Source organism: Fukomys damarensis, unplaced genomic scaffold (assembly GCF_012274545.1).
Source record: "Fukomys damarensis isolate Sample0158 unplaced genomic scaffold, DMR_v1.0_HiC HiC_scaffold_33, whole genome shotgun sequence".
NCBI lineage: Eukaryota > Metazoa > Chordata > Mammalia > Rodentia > Bathyergidae > Fukomys > Fukomys damarensis.
Genome location: NW_022900945.1, coordinates 2,379,251 through 2,394,413, shown reverse-complemented (window position 1 = coordinate 2,394,413; position 15,163 = coordinate 2,379,251). Strand labels below are relative to the sequence as shown.

Genomic DNA, 15,163 nt, shown 5'->3' with positions numbered 1-15,163 from the left:
CGTCTTCCCCTACGAGACCTCTGCTGCCCAGCCGAAGCCTGGGAGAATCTTCATGGCTCCACAGTGGCATTGAGGATCGAATCCATGCTCCCTGGCACAGCTGCACGGCTCTCAGATCTGTGCCCAGACTGCATGGCAGACGTGGGTCCGTGTCCCCTTCTGCCTCCATACCGGATGGGCAGGCACACTGAACTGCCTTAGTCCCCAGCATCTGGCTTCTCCCAGCCTGGGCACCAATACCCCTCACCCCTCTTCCTGAAAGGCTCTCTGGACGCCCCTGTCACCGGCTCACCACTGCTGATGCCTGCCTATTCCATCTCTCCATCGTCTCCTCCATGTCCCTCTGGGTCCTGTCCCCACATCCAGATTAGGGGTCCCCCAAGCTGTTACCATTGCACACTGCACAGTGCCCTTCACCTGCTAACCCACTTCACTGACACTGCCCCTAGGTGTATCCAATTAGTAAGCTCTGTATGGCCAGGGACCGGACCGAATGAGTAAGCAAAGGAAGCCTTTGCACAACGGGTAGCATGAAAGAGCGACCCTGTGCACTGTCGCATCTGACCCACACAAATCCTTCTACTGAGCAAATAGGGAACCACACTGACAACCCAAGGAAGCAAGCATGTGTCAGTGGGTGGGAAACATTCATTCACCAGGATTACAGCAAGGACCGCGTCAGACAGGACCCAGGCCTCACAGGCTCACACCAGAGGTGGGAGAGCAGGCAGTGGAGCAACACCCAGATAGGAAGCACAGCAAGTCACAACGTCCGCGTTTCTGCTGGTGATGGAACTATGGGAAAAAATAAACCAAAAGGAGGAGCCAGGTGTGGCCTCACTGGGCTGCTGTCCTTTGAACAAAGGCCTGGAAGGGTGGGGTGGGATCTGCCCTGGTGTCCGGCCTCCCGGGAGCAGGGACAATAACTGCCCCCAGCGAGGCTGGCGGGCACTTCCTGCAGACCCACTGTGTGCCAGAGCTTGCTCCTACACACTCTCAGGCTGGTCACTGAGGATACTAGGGCTCAGAGAAACAACCTGCAGGTAAAGATCCATGTGCACCACGGCCAGACCTCCCCAGGAGGCAGGGCCAGGTGGGGCAACTTCCCTGGGCTGTTGGGGAGAGGCAGCCTCTGTGTCAAGCAGAGCCAGCAGCCCCAGCAAAGCACTCTGGGGGAGGCGGCTCCTGACCAAGCGTATGGAATTAACAGGAAGATGCTTGAAAATGTGTTCTTACTGGGGAAATTATGCAATAAAGACAAAAGCTTCCCTATTACTTAAACTAATGAAAACAAAAGTAAGGATTTATAAGCTTCCCAGCTCTGACCTAAATTTGCTGTGCATTATTTTTCTACATCTCCTTCCACTTTAGAAAACCACTACTAATTGCATTCACATAACACAGTATCAACCAAACCTGGATTTGGGTTTCCTCCAAGACCACCAACAGGCTCAAGTTACAACGAGTTTATTACATGCCATTTTTTTCTTCTCTCTCTCTCTCTCTCTCTCTTTTATGCCAAAGCTAGAATGTTGTTACCTTTTTGGGAGAACCAAACAGATAAATGTTTGATAAGTAACATTTTAAGAAAATCTCAAACATATAAATGAAAAGAGTGTGCAGATTTTTTTTTTTCAACTCGCAAAATAATATAGGATTTTTTTAAATCGGCAGTTTATTGGTGGGGCAAAAGGTCTGCAGCTAATGGAAAAAACATTTATGAGCTTGGTTTGCACAGCTTTCCTTTTGTGTTCTCTGAGTACACATGCTCCTGGCCGTACTCTAGGAAAACCTGGAACTTGGCTGGAAACGGAGAACTCGGGGGATTGGAGACCAGTTCCGAGGCACCCCATTGAAGTCCCACCAGGACCAGGGCTCCGGCTCCTGGCAAAAGGATGACTGATCATTTCATAGCAAGAGTTCCCAACTCTCAGCTCAAAAAGCATTTCCAGCCTCGGTCTTGCTGCCATAATCCCTGATCTCACACTTCAGAGCACCAAACCCAGATACTTTCCTGAGGATTAAAGCTCCTAAACTGCCGGGGATTTAGCTCAGCGGTTCAGTGGCCTGCCTTGCAAGCGCAAGGACCTGAGTTCAATCCCCGGTACCAAAAAAACAAAAAAACAAAACAAAAGAAGCTCCTAAAAGGTGCACTGCCGACTCCACAGCGACAGTGACAGGCAGAGCACTTCCGGTGCACAGAGCTCGCCCGGCCCCCCCCAGCCTCTCCGCGCCCGCCAGTGTATCATCCTCTCTGTCAGGACCTCCTCGGAACCTACACACAGTTCTTACTGACTTCTGTCGGCACAAGAAGGGGACGGGAGGTGACAGGGACGGGGCTGCTGCTGGGCTTCTGTCACCTCTCTTCGCCTCAGGCTCGGAGCTCGCTTCCCTAACCATGTAGGTCAGGACTCCTTCCTGAGTCCTTGTGGTTTAAATCCAAAAGTCACCTGCTGAGGATGGATTCTGGCGGAGCAGGAGGTAAACAATACGCTTTCCCACATCACAGGACAAAGAAATGAAACGTGATGGAAGGAAAGGGCACTTCTAAAAACTCAGTGTGCAGAGAAAATGTTTGACAGGCACACTGAGGTAGTTTACCTACCACCGATCTCACCCACTAAGTGGACAGGTCAGTGACTTAGGGTACAATTTAACGACTTGGTGGACAGCTCCATGGTTCTGACTTCAGTCAGGGACGCAGGGGTGTGACCATCGCCGTCATGGCAAGTGCATGCGTAAATCTGCCAAAACGAAACCCTCTGATCTGTATAACCAGTACACACTAAAAGGGAAAAAGAACACTTCTCGCATCCCCAAAAATTCTGGAACTGGTAGCCGTCCTTGCCTCTCCTACCCTGATGTGGGACAGACTACGGTCTGCTCTCTAGCGCTTTGCCTTTTCTAGGAGTGGACTCTAAATGCACGCAGACAATATGAGTCTTTTCCTTCACACAATGCTTTTACGGCTTATCCGTGTCACAGCTTTGTCTTCTTCCTCTGTATTACTGATCTGTGGCACGGCTACACCACGCTTTGCCCAGTCATCGGTCAAGTGTGCGGGTTCTTTCCGCTCGGGGCTGTTGAGAGTCACACTATTTGAACATGTGCATGTCTGTCTCTATGTGGACACATTTTCTTTCTTCTGCAGTAAATACCTAGAGCTGCCAGATCACATAGAATGTTTATATTTAATTAAGAAATTGCCCAACTATTGTCCAAAGTGGCCACACTATTCAATATTCCTATGAGACATGGGTAAGAGGTTCTGTTTCTCCACACCCTTGCCAACGCTTGGGGCCCATAACCTTTTTGATTTAAGCCATTCTGTGGGTATGTAGTAGTATCTTAATGTGGTTTAAGCTTACATGAGCATTTTCAGAAACACTGAGAAATACTTACCACGTAATACTAAGAGACACAAAGCAGGATTCAACACTGTTTATGCAGAACGATCTCACACATGTGTGAGCCCCACGTGAGCATGAACACCGAAAACAGTACTAAAACGCTGACAGACGACACGAGGGCTTATTGTTCTTCTGTACGTTTCACGGTGAAGCTTTCATAGGAGTAAATATGTAATAAAATTCGCTTGAGAAATCAGACAACGCTGTGACACCAACACCATGCATCCCACCATCAAGGCTCAGGACACACAGACCCCGTGGCTCTGCTAGTCGTAACTCTATCGTCCACGTGTGATTATCCATTCTGGGAACTGCTGGTTACAAATCCACAAAATTTGGCCTCATTCTCCTCCGAGGATACTTCTGAGATGCCAGCCCAGGGCCCAGGGTCCAGCTCGCTCACTGGCTCTGCATGCAAGCTTAAAATAGTTTTTCCATGTTTAAATGATTGGAAAAAAATCAAAAGAAGAATAACATTGGGTGACATGTGAAAGTTGTATGAAATCTTAATTTTAGTTCTATAAATAAACTTTTGTTGGAACAGAGCCTGGCTTATTTGTTTCCAAATGGTCTATGGTTGCCTTTGCGTTCTCCACTGAGAACGGAGCTGGATAGTGAAACAGAAAAGTCATGGATATGCACAAAAATTTACAAATAATCACAGCATTGTTTATACTAGAAATGAGAGCATGACAGAGAGAAAGAGAGAAATAGGGAAAGTCCCCATGTCCACTAACAGGGAATGAGGAATTCTGCTGCAATCCTACAAGATGCCAAAATCCCCAGTGCTTACAAACTGATGTCTTGAGAGCTACTTGTTTTACTAGAGAAAGCTGTTCACACTAACAATGAGATAAGGGGTGCAGAGCAAGTTATAAAATCACGTGCAACAGACTAAGCCCGTTTTATCTCTTTGGATATTTACATGGATGAAGTTTTGCACCTCTTGCAGGAAATAAGCCTAGGTGAAAGCAATTATTATGTCTTCATTATATTTCTTTTACTTCTCTGCTCTTTTCTCATTTTCTACAATAAATGCATCCATGGTTTACTTTTTAACAATAATAAAACTAATGTCTCCAGAATACTCATACAGGTAGAATAAAGAAAAATCATTAATTAATTAGTAAAATGCAAGCAAACTAAGTTGTAAGTCTCCAGAGGCAGAGCCCTAATTCATTTGACAAACATCCACTTTGCATCCACCTGGTGTCAGATACTGCTGCAATACTGGGCTCCTTCAGTAAACAGAAGAGACAAGTCTCCGCCCTCACGAAAGCCAGCGTGCCATGGTCTCACGGGCCCTGTGACCCCTGTATCAGCAAGCACGGTGCTGAACAAGGTGGCATCCTGTCTTAGAAACTACTATTGGCTCATTTCTGAGAAGGTCCCAGCACAGCACACTTACTGGGTGTGGCTGTGTTCCCAAGTAATGCTGTGATGAATGCAACTTTTCATGGACAAAGTAGGGGCACTTGGGTCACCCAAACCAGCAAGAGGACTCCAGTTCCCGAGCTGATCTGATTCAGCCACAGCCACGAGGAGAGACAGGAAGCTGTCAGGTAATATTTCATGAGCAGCGAGGCTTACATTACTTGGCCCAGCTGGGACTTCTCTTAAGCTACGTTTTCCTTTGGCCAAGCTCTGCTGAGACTGGTGCGCCTGCGCACTGTCGGGCCACAGAGGAATGAACGGTCTGTTTTCCCCATAACTGCAGGCGCAGCTGCGTATCAAGCCAGGGAAACCCACAGACCTGGGGCTCTGCCAGGGTCCAAAGGGGCTTGCTGCTGAGCTAAGCCTCCAGGAGACCTGCACTCAGCTTAAGAAGACAGATTCTCCTCTCTCTGGGCCAGAATGCTCATAAAGTTCTGACTCACAATCAGAGCATGAGGAGCTTTTGGTTCCCAGAAGTCCTCAATCACCAGATTACCAGGGCACAGACTTACAAGGCTTGTTTCCAATGCAGCAGTGAAAAGTTTCAGAGGTTTCCATGGATACCAGATCTGGGTGGACTGCCTTAAGGGTCTCTGAAAGTAAAGCCACCAACTCCAACCTACGACAGGTAGAAGCCACTGCCAAATGTGTAGAGAGGCAAGGTGCTGTGCATCTTCTGCATTTAAGTCCAGCCTCCAGCAAGACTTCCCTCACTCTGTGGGGGTCAGGACCTGGGCTTCTGAGGCTAATCAGTAAGAGAAGGACAGGGTGCCAGGTTTGTATTAAAACTGTGAGTGCACCCTGCTCTGACGCACGCACAACACGTAGTCTCAGTACTTCTCTCCCCAGGCATAGTCTGGAACCTAAAAAGCCTGCTGGGAAGGAAAGTGTGCACACCAGGTTCCTTACGCAATACTTGCCACAGGACAGAAGCCTGCAGTGGAGAGACACAGTTTGGAGGAAGAGCCTGGGCATCAGAGACCTGAATTCAATCCCAACTCTGCTACTTCCTAGCTATACCACCTCGGACAGGTCCTGGAACCTCTCTATTCATTACCTTCCTACCTGAACAACAGCTATAGGAACACAGCTCTTTTAAGAGCTTATTAAGAAGCATGCATAAGAAAATACTCATGAAGTCTTAACACCATCACTACTCAACCACTCAGCACAGGACCTAACAGAGCCTCACCTGACCTTTGAATTTCATGGCCAACCCCTGGGAAATGTTAGTTCCTACACACGAGCTTCCCAAGGTCAAGGCCAGCAGAAATACTTCAACTCACATCAGACCTTCATCTGCACACAGCAGAATTTACAGCAAGTTAGCAGGAAGAAAGAAGACAAAAGTCACCTTCTAGGAGCTGGACTCTGATGTGTTTACTCTACTGGAGCAATTTTCTTCCTCCAAACCTCCAAACAGACCCCCATAGGGTAAAAACACAAAAGCCTTGGACGGTGGGCAATTCCAAACATCCACCTTATTGAGCACTGATTCTCCATGGCCAGGCAGACAGATTTCATTCAATAATCAAACAGGTGTGCAGAAAACCTCAGCCAGGGCGCAGGGGATGGGAGAATTAGTCTCAGACTCTGCTGCAGAGACCACTGAACATTACAATAGTTCCAACAGGTCACGCAGCCGAGCAGTTCAACCTGGGTCCTTGACAACTTGACCTTCAACCAAAACAACACGCAACATCTTTATATCTTGCCAATGACATCTGACCAGACAAGTTGGGAATTTTGCCATAAGTTAACCGCCTTTGCCTTGTGAAGAGAAAGAAGAGTTCTGCATTTTCAGCCTTGCTTCTTGATGCCTGCACAGAATTCTTTGGTGATGTTTGTAAGATACTTTCAGAAATGGATTGTTGCACATATCCAAATCCTACTGCAATTTCAAGACCTCAGTTTCATTTCATTCTTTAATTTTTCCTTTTGGTACCAGGGAATGGACCTTGAGCCTTCACACTGAGCTATATCTCCAGCTCCACCCGCTTTGGAGACAGTCTCACTGAGTGCTAAATTGCCCAGGTTAAGCTTTCAGCATAAAATGGGTCTGTTCAGACCTCCTTTGTAGTATCATAGTGAGGATTAAGTTTACAGAATATCTGTAAACCTCTAGGGAAGAGGAAGCCGAGTATGGGGGTGCATGCCTGTGATCACAACACTTTGGGAGGCTGAGGTAGCCCCATTTTATGCTGAAAACTTATGGACCAGGAAGCTAAACGGTACAGCTACTGTGTGTCAGCGCTAATGGGAACTGTAAGTCCTGGGCACCTTCCATCCTTCCAGTCCACCCCAGGACGGCTTCCCCCTCCCCACCACCTAGGTAAGCAGCTCCCACCTGCCCTGTCCCTGGTCCTCACCATTCCTGGTTCTAGGCACCAACTTTGGCCCCTGAAGATCCCACTCCAGGGGCAGCAGCTCTCCTGGCCCCCTTCACAAAACCCCCACAGCGCCTGCTACAGGGAGCCCACAGGTGACTAAACTGCGTTGACACACGGCCCCAGCGCACATGCAGCAGTGAAGCAGGGTCAGGCCTAAGTACACCAAAAGCAACAAGTATTTATTGAGTCTGCTGCCTTAAGAAAGGTCGCCAGCCCCCATGAGGCTGTGTCCACAAGGTCATCTCGCCAGGAAAGACAGGGGACACGATGCCTAGGATGTCTAGGGAATCCTGCCACAATCATCACCTGGCTGCTGGCCCGAAGGACAGCCTTGGGATTTTCATTAAGATGTGAACCACTCATGAGAAACTGCGAAAGTTACAAATGCTTCCTGTGACCTTGGGGAGGCAGAACCCTCCTCTTCCTGAAGTCTTTGTTCCAGGACTCTCAGGGGCACCGGGTCCAGTTCCAGAGACATGTTGGGAGCTTTCACTGATTTTCAGTCGCTGGGGCTTTGAACTTTGCCTCATTAGTAACCTGCTCATTAGCAACCTTGTCTTCAGCCTGAAACAGAAACACAGAGGCCTATTTGGAAATGGCAAGCGTTCACCATGGTCTCCACATACCTGCTCAGGAAGGTGAGCAAAGCCTCAGTCTGCTCTCTACAAACTGGGAGTGTTGAAAAGCTAGAGAGATAAGATCACTATGAAGCAGTGAGCACTGTTCACAGTACACAGGAGAATGTGTGGGCTAAACACTTTATGTATCTACATAATATAGAGAGATACACACCTTTTATACTCATACACACACCTGTAGTCACCATCAGCATCCTCACAATTTTATCCTTATCGGATCCTTTATACAACAGAACTAAGAAAAACAAAATATTCATTTGGGGCTCTACCTAAAAATGACAGCAATATTGCCTTTTTCAAAGGAAAAGACTCATAGACCCAGGATTCATATTCTCTCTCTCTCTCTCTCTCTCTCTCTCTCTCTCTCTCTCTCTCTCAAAAGATTAAGGCAAAAAGATTAAGAATAAACGGGGAAGGGCTGGGGATGTAGCTCAGCGGCACCATGCCTGCTTCACAAGCGCACGGTCCTGAGTTCGATCCCCAGTATGGGGGGGTGGGATAAACGGTGAACACAGAACCTAGATGTAAAAAGGAAACTCACTGCACAGCTCTCTCCATGTTTCTATCAGCCTTATGTTTCCACAACACAGGATTTACAGGCAGAAACACTCCTGGATTCAGTCAAGCTGAGGGCCAACACTGCAGGAGCTAAAGAGAGGCAGAAATAATCCTCCAGCTTCGTTTTGTTCGGACAAATTTTCAGCTAGTACTCTGCTCTCCTAAGACTCCAACCTTCCACAGGGAAACAGGAAGAACCTCCCGAGCAACAAAACCAGCACTGAGCTCAGGGGCTCAGAACACCCTCTGCATATGCGTGATCTCATCCTCACTGCAGCGGGAACGGGAAACGCACCTCGCGGGCGCCCGGGAGGAGCAGGTGCGGGGCCGCCCGCCTGCTGTGCAATCGCCCTCTCTCAGCAGGAGTCCTGCGCCTCTGCAGGAAGCGGCTCCCAGCACCCGAAGTGCCAACCAGGGGATGGCACAGGAGAACCCAGGCACAAGGCCACAGACCAAGGCCGTCCCCAAATCCGCCAGCTCAGCCTCCAAGACGCTCCCAGACTTTGGAGAAAGATGAACTAAACGAACGCAGTGCAGACAAGAGACGGAGCGCTGCCCTCCCAGTAACACCGCGCTAAGTGGGTCCCCGCACGCTCCAGTCTGGATCAGAAAGCCCTGTGCGCCTCCCGCCCTCGCTCCGGCCCATCCTGACAGGGACGGCCGCTTATTAAAGACAGTCAGCTTTCATCTCGGCACCACAGCTCACTAATTACACTGCACTGGGTCTTGGTCCTTCGCCAAACAGAAAACAGTGCCAGCATTTGTAGACTTTCAACAGGAAATTAAATAACTGCCCTGCTGGAAATATGAACCAATTTATGGTGGTCGAACCTGCATCTTCCACAACATGGGCCCGGCTTATGGGTGTGAAGCGCTAGAACCTGGGGGAGAGGCGAGGCAGGGGAGGCTCCACTGACACCGCCCCTAACCCTGGGCTGGGCAGCTGGAAGGAGGAAGGGCGGACCCGGGGCAGGGTAGCACTCCGGCCACACCCACACGCGCAAGCAGGCAGGAACCCCATCTCGGCTTCCTGGAGACTGCCACGCTGTGCCCACCGCGCCGGGAGATGCACCTTCGGAAGCCCGGGTCACCTGGCAGTCTTCCTCTGGGATCGCGAGGAAGGCAGCGCTGTGCGAAAGTCTGTCCTCTTAAGCTCCGTGACCAGGAACTGCCCTTTTCCTCCCACGCAGCACATGTTCTGGCGCACAGCAAGTTCACCATCCAAGAGAGCTCAGCTCCTGCTCCTGGCCTCGTGAGCATCTGACACTGACTCGAGAAAATGCAGCACTGCCCTCCACGCAGACGCATCATAGGAAGCAGCAAGGAAGACTCAGTTGCTTCTAAGCAGTTGCTATGTACGAGGTGGGAGCAAGGGGCTTCCCCAGAGCGGAGGTGGGCGGGTGCAGACGCAAGGACAGAAGGGACAGAGGCCGCTGGGCCGCCTCTTTTCCTCCTCGGGTTACCAGAAGCCCGCGTCTAGGGAGTCATTCTCTCTGCCTGTGATTGGCAGAGCCCACTTCCCTTCAAAGGACTGGCAGCCCATTTCTCTAGGAATGGGACTGGCTCAAATGTCTCTGTGAGACACCATGGGGTGGCTCTGGAGGGCACCCGGTCCAGGGCAGAGGCTGACCTGCTGTGAAAAGTCTGGAAAACCTGTCCTAGCTCTGCACTCCCCAGCCAGCTAGGTGACACCAAAGCCCTCGTACTGTGCAAGACGGAAAGGGCAGGGACAAGCATCATCCCAGAGGCTCGCCAGGTACCTGGGCCTTGATGGGGTCCTCAGAGTCATACCCAGACAAGCCCCAAGTGCCAGAACGCCATGGGTCAGGCTCTGGCATCACCTTTCCCACCACAGGGGAGGGCCGCGAAAGGCACTGCACTCTGAGTAAAACTCCCATCCATCATTATCATTATCATCACTGTTATTATTATTCGCTTTGTGTTCTCCCACACAAAGCAGTGTATTATTAGACCCACACTTCTGGTTTCCTCTCATGACCTCAGGGAAAAGAAATGCAAGCCTGTGTTCCACAACAAGTCGGCATACAATGGTTAGACATTTTTCCTTAATACAAAATTATAGGCCAGCACTAAGGAAGGAAAAGACAACCAAACTTCAAAACCAGTAGAGTTGCTTATCCAAAAATGTACAATATTTGAAGATGTAATGCTCTCAGATCAGCGTAATTACTGGTGTCCCTCTGGCTGTTTTCCTCCTTATCCAGAAAGTCTTTGTCACTTAGAAACTCGCCAACAGGAGTTAAAGAAAGGAGCAGAGCAATGCCTCTCACATAGAACAGGCTGGAGGAGCCTGGTCAGCGGGTCTCGGTGACCCTAACACCAACCACGAATTACAGCACATTTCCAAACGCAGAGCCCAGTAACAGCCTGCCAGTGCCCTGTACTTCTTCCCAAGAGATCAAAGCTGTAGACAGAAACAGATTAAGTGAGAAGAAAGGGGCTGTGGGGTGGGAATGGGCCAGAGCAGACCCAAACTCCCAGCCGAGAGCACAGAGGCATCCCTGCAAGACACAGAGGTTCCCAAAGGTTAGGAAAGGTCCTGCCTGGCCTCTGTCCTGGGCCTTCGGCAGCCTGGAGCTCTCCAAAGCAGTGGCCAGGGTCATATGCCACGAATCAAAAAAAAAGGACAGGGAAAGCCAGGGAACCTGCTTCCTGGGTCACCCGGGTTGGGGATGGTTAATGCACGCCTGATCTAGTCCCACTGCCAAAGAGCATGAAAGTGCCTGGGTCTGGGCCAACTTCACTCAGCCAGGGAAGCAAAAGCAGAGGGCCTCTCGACATGGCCTGCTTCGAGTGCCCAAGATGTAAAGCCAAATGCTCACAGAAACTGTCAGGAGTGCTGCCGCAACCACCCAAGCAACACACACAATCACAGGCTGGGTGTCAGGCACAACAGAGATGAACAGCGAAGGGCAACTGGAGAACAGAAAATCTCAGCTCTGGGCCATGTGTTCTATGCAGGATCCACGACAGAGCAAGGTATGTGAGCGAAACCAACCCCGGACTGGCAGAACTGCATAGTAAAGTAGTAACTTGGTGACCCTTGGGTGACACATTTTCCGGAATAAAACAATATGTTGTTCTTTGTCTTCATTGGACTTTCCCACCCACAGTGTAACTGGTTCTAAACCCTCCGAGACACACAAGTCCAGGATCTCCACGCCAGCCACTCACACCGTCCCCGGAGCTTTGGCCATGCACTGTCCACCCTTCACTTCAGCCCCCAGGGCTTGCAGGAGCATCTGCTCATCCTGCCACACGCTGCTGAGGCTCACGCTGGACCACGTGTGCACAGGCGTGCAGACATGTGCACCAATCACCCAGAAGGCGCGCGTGTAGAGCTCTGGGAGCCTGGGTCCCTTCCTTGCTCACGCCCCAGCAGGGCCCCCACAGGTCGTTTTGGCCAGGCCTGAAGTTTCCAGGGAGATCACCACTTAGATGTATCCCCCTTACCTGTAACACCGCAAAACAAAGTGTAGCAGCTCCCTGAAACTCCCACATCTGTCTTTTCAAGAGAAACACATGCCTCCTCACTGAGCTTTTTCCAGAAAACACAACTGAGCCGGATTTTAAGGAGTTTTTGAAAGTACACTTCTCGTGATGAGTAACTTCAGAGCTTTCTAAATTACAGTATTTAAATGTTTGAGATGAGAACCAATCTTCTTTTCCATTTTACTACCTTTATCTTGAGGCAACCCCCACCCCCGGCCCTGATTAATATCTGCCTCTTTCTGGGCAGGGACTACTTTCCAGCACTCAGAGGCAGAGGCCTGGGAGAGAGGCCGTACATGGATCTGGACACATTGGAGTCCGATGCCCACTTAATCGCTGACCACAGCAAGAGCCTGTGAGTCTCTGGGCAGCTTCCTCGTCTAACTGAGGGTCAGCAATTCCTGTCTCACGGTGGGTGGCCATGAGGACTCCATGAGGTAATAAAAATAAAGTTCTTAATAGAGTGCACCACACATATAAAGCTTAATAGATGGTAGTTGTGTTTTTAATAGCATTTTAAACACTCAAGTTGTAACCCGGGAAGTAATCCTCCTAAGTACTCCCTAGTTCACAAGTACCTCTGTTCTTGTTTTATTGAAAGGGAAACTAGGAACTGAGGTGTGTCACAAAAAGTTGGTTGTTAAACGATGGCTGTATTGAGTAAAAGTTCAGATTTCCCATCCACCCACAAATCCATGCCTGCACCCACCCGTCATTCATCCATGCAGAACTCTCCCAGCACTGCTGCTGTCCCCAGCCCTCCAGGAGCTCACAGCTTGAGGCAGCAATCAGCACAGTGCTTCCACCAAGGCCCAGAAGTGGGTATCAGATGGCTGGCACTGTGTAAGAGGCGGGATGGCTGTGCAACAACTTCATCTAGAGAGTCAGGCTCAGGCTGACTTGGCCTGGCCATCTTTGTTCACCTACACCTAGTCGAAGAGTTTGGTCTCATTTCCCCAAAGCCTTCGTTTGCTACCAAAATTGATCCCAACCCGGACCTAAGGCAGAAGAGCCAAGGTGGGGTGGCTCCTCCCACTGCTGCTGCCTGAGCCTCCAGAGTCCTCTGGATCCTTCATTCTTCAGGGGCTGCGGCAGGAGAAGCCATGTGTGTGGAGGAGCAGGAAGACCCTCGCTTGTCCATGGCTGAAAACCTCAGGTCCCTTTCCAAGAAAAAAAGAAAGGTGGCATCCAGGGTTCTCTGCAATGCCCACAAGAAGCCTGCAGGGCAGTGGAAAGGACAGGCCACCAGTCTCTCCCATGAAAGCCACTCCTGGGGGACATAGAGTCTTGATTCAAACACAAACCCAAGCAGCTGTACCAACTCTTCAAGGTGAATGTCCCTCCACCAGCTCCGGCACCCGTCACCCGGGTCTCTCCCGTCAGGTGTCAGCCAGGCCCATCAGCCGCTGCTGCTCCTCACCCGCACATCCCAGGTTGTGCCTCTTTTAGGGTCCATTTCCAGGCCCAGCCCGGGCTGCACACGCCACAGAGACAAGGAGAGACTGGACAGTGCACATGGGTCTCACTCAGGAGCTCTGGCCTTCCTAGCAAGCGCATCTTTCTATCAGCAGCAGTTCCTTTCCTGTACCCAAGTCTCCTACTTCCTGGAAGGTTCAGCTGGGGCTCTGCAGAACAACATACCATTTCCCGAAACACCTTCAGGGCCCCCACAGCCTTTGCTCCAGCGAAACGAACTCCTCACCATGCACCGGAGGCCCCATGTGTTTCACAGCTCTGAGGCTCTGCACAGGCGGGTCCTGCACCAGGTCTGCCCTCTCCTCCTCTCCTTCTGCCTCTGGACCCAGCTCCAGTACCAGGCTTCCTTCCCTGATTCTCTGAGGCCACAGCGTTGATACCAGGAGTGGAGCTGCAGGACATGGGTCCCCCCAAAGGCGGCAGGGAGTCTTTTCATCTCCAGAACCGAGTGCTGGGTCTGGACCCATGGTAAGGTCAAGACAGGAAGCAGGGTTCTACACCACTGCCCTCCTCTGCACACGAGACTCAGGACTAGGCAGCCAGGAAGGCACAGAGGGAAAGAAGAGGAGGGAGCTTCACAGCGTCACCTACACGAGCCTGAGGCTCCTGTGGCCATGTCCCTCCAATCCACCCAGCTTTGCGACCAAATCCATTCACCTGCCAACCATTTCCCAACACAGGTATGAAACAAACGTATGCACTGAACCCTCAAAATGAGTTTCTCGTTCCTTAATTGAATACGCTCTTCCTGAGCAGAACAATGCTTCTTCCCCACACAAACACCTGGCCCGTAAACCCCACTCTACCTGGGCAAGGTGCCCACGTCCGGCCTGCTTGGAGTCCTGCGATCTGAGAGGCGGTGACTTAAACCGGGCGAGTGCTCTTTGTTTATGAAACTTCTCTGGTGCAGTGAAGTCACCAGAGTTGAACTTGGGGCCTCTGTCGGCATCTCCAATTGCCTTTGATCCTGTGTGCTCTGCTTTGAGAGAATCTAAAATCTAAAACGTTAAATATCCAAGGACGGCGGAAATGCCCTTACATGGATATTGCAGGACTCCGACCCACAATCGGAAGTGGCGTACACTCACAAGTGATGTCCTGGCATCACCAGAAGCCAGAAGCTCATCTGGCAGCCCTTGCCCTTCCCAGGTGTAGCTGTCCAGGGCCAAGCTAAACCGGACTCAGGTTTTCCAGTCTTGCCTGGAAGGCCAGGCGTGGACTCTGGGCTTCCCCAAAGTCTCCCCTCCCTGATTAGAGCCAGCTCCTGCGACACACATGATGCTAAGGCAAACTCGACTTGCACACAGTGCAGGTGTTTGAGGCCATGGTTTTGGAAACTCTAACAAAGCAATCCACAGCTCCTCCAGTCGCCTCCCTTCTCTGCCCAGAAGCTCCTCTGCCCAGTGCTCCCCTCACTCTCAGGAGTGGCTGCAGTCATTCTCTGTGGCGCTCGGCGCCCTGCAGGGCCCTCCTGTTTGTCCCTGTGACCATGATCGTAACTGCCAGGTGTGTCTGTGGGCATCTCCAGACAGGGCCCAGTGGGAGCCGCACGCTGAGGTCGCGTCGCACCCCGGCCGAGGGCGGCACCATCGAAAGGCCTGTGGCCCAGATGGAAAGAAGGGAGGAAGGAGGAAGAGCTCCTTCCTGCTTGAGGGGCTGCGTCCACTGCTGCTGTCGCAGTGGACACCAGACCCCAGCTCTTCAGCTTCCGATACAGACTCACACCAGTGACTCCCGGGAGCTT

The 15,163-nt window shown here is 50.9% G+C and overlaps 1 protein-coding gene across 2 annotated transcripts in view; it reads right to left on the bottom strand.

The window, feature by feature from the left end:
* Ror1 (receptor tyrosine kinase like orphan receptor 1) overlaps positions 1–15,163 on the bottom strand; it is a 291,697-nt gene that overhangs the window by 250,941 nt on the left and 25,593 nt on the right. The window lies entirely within an intron of this gene.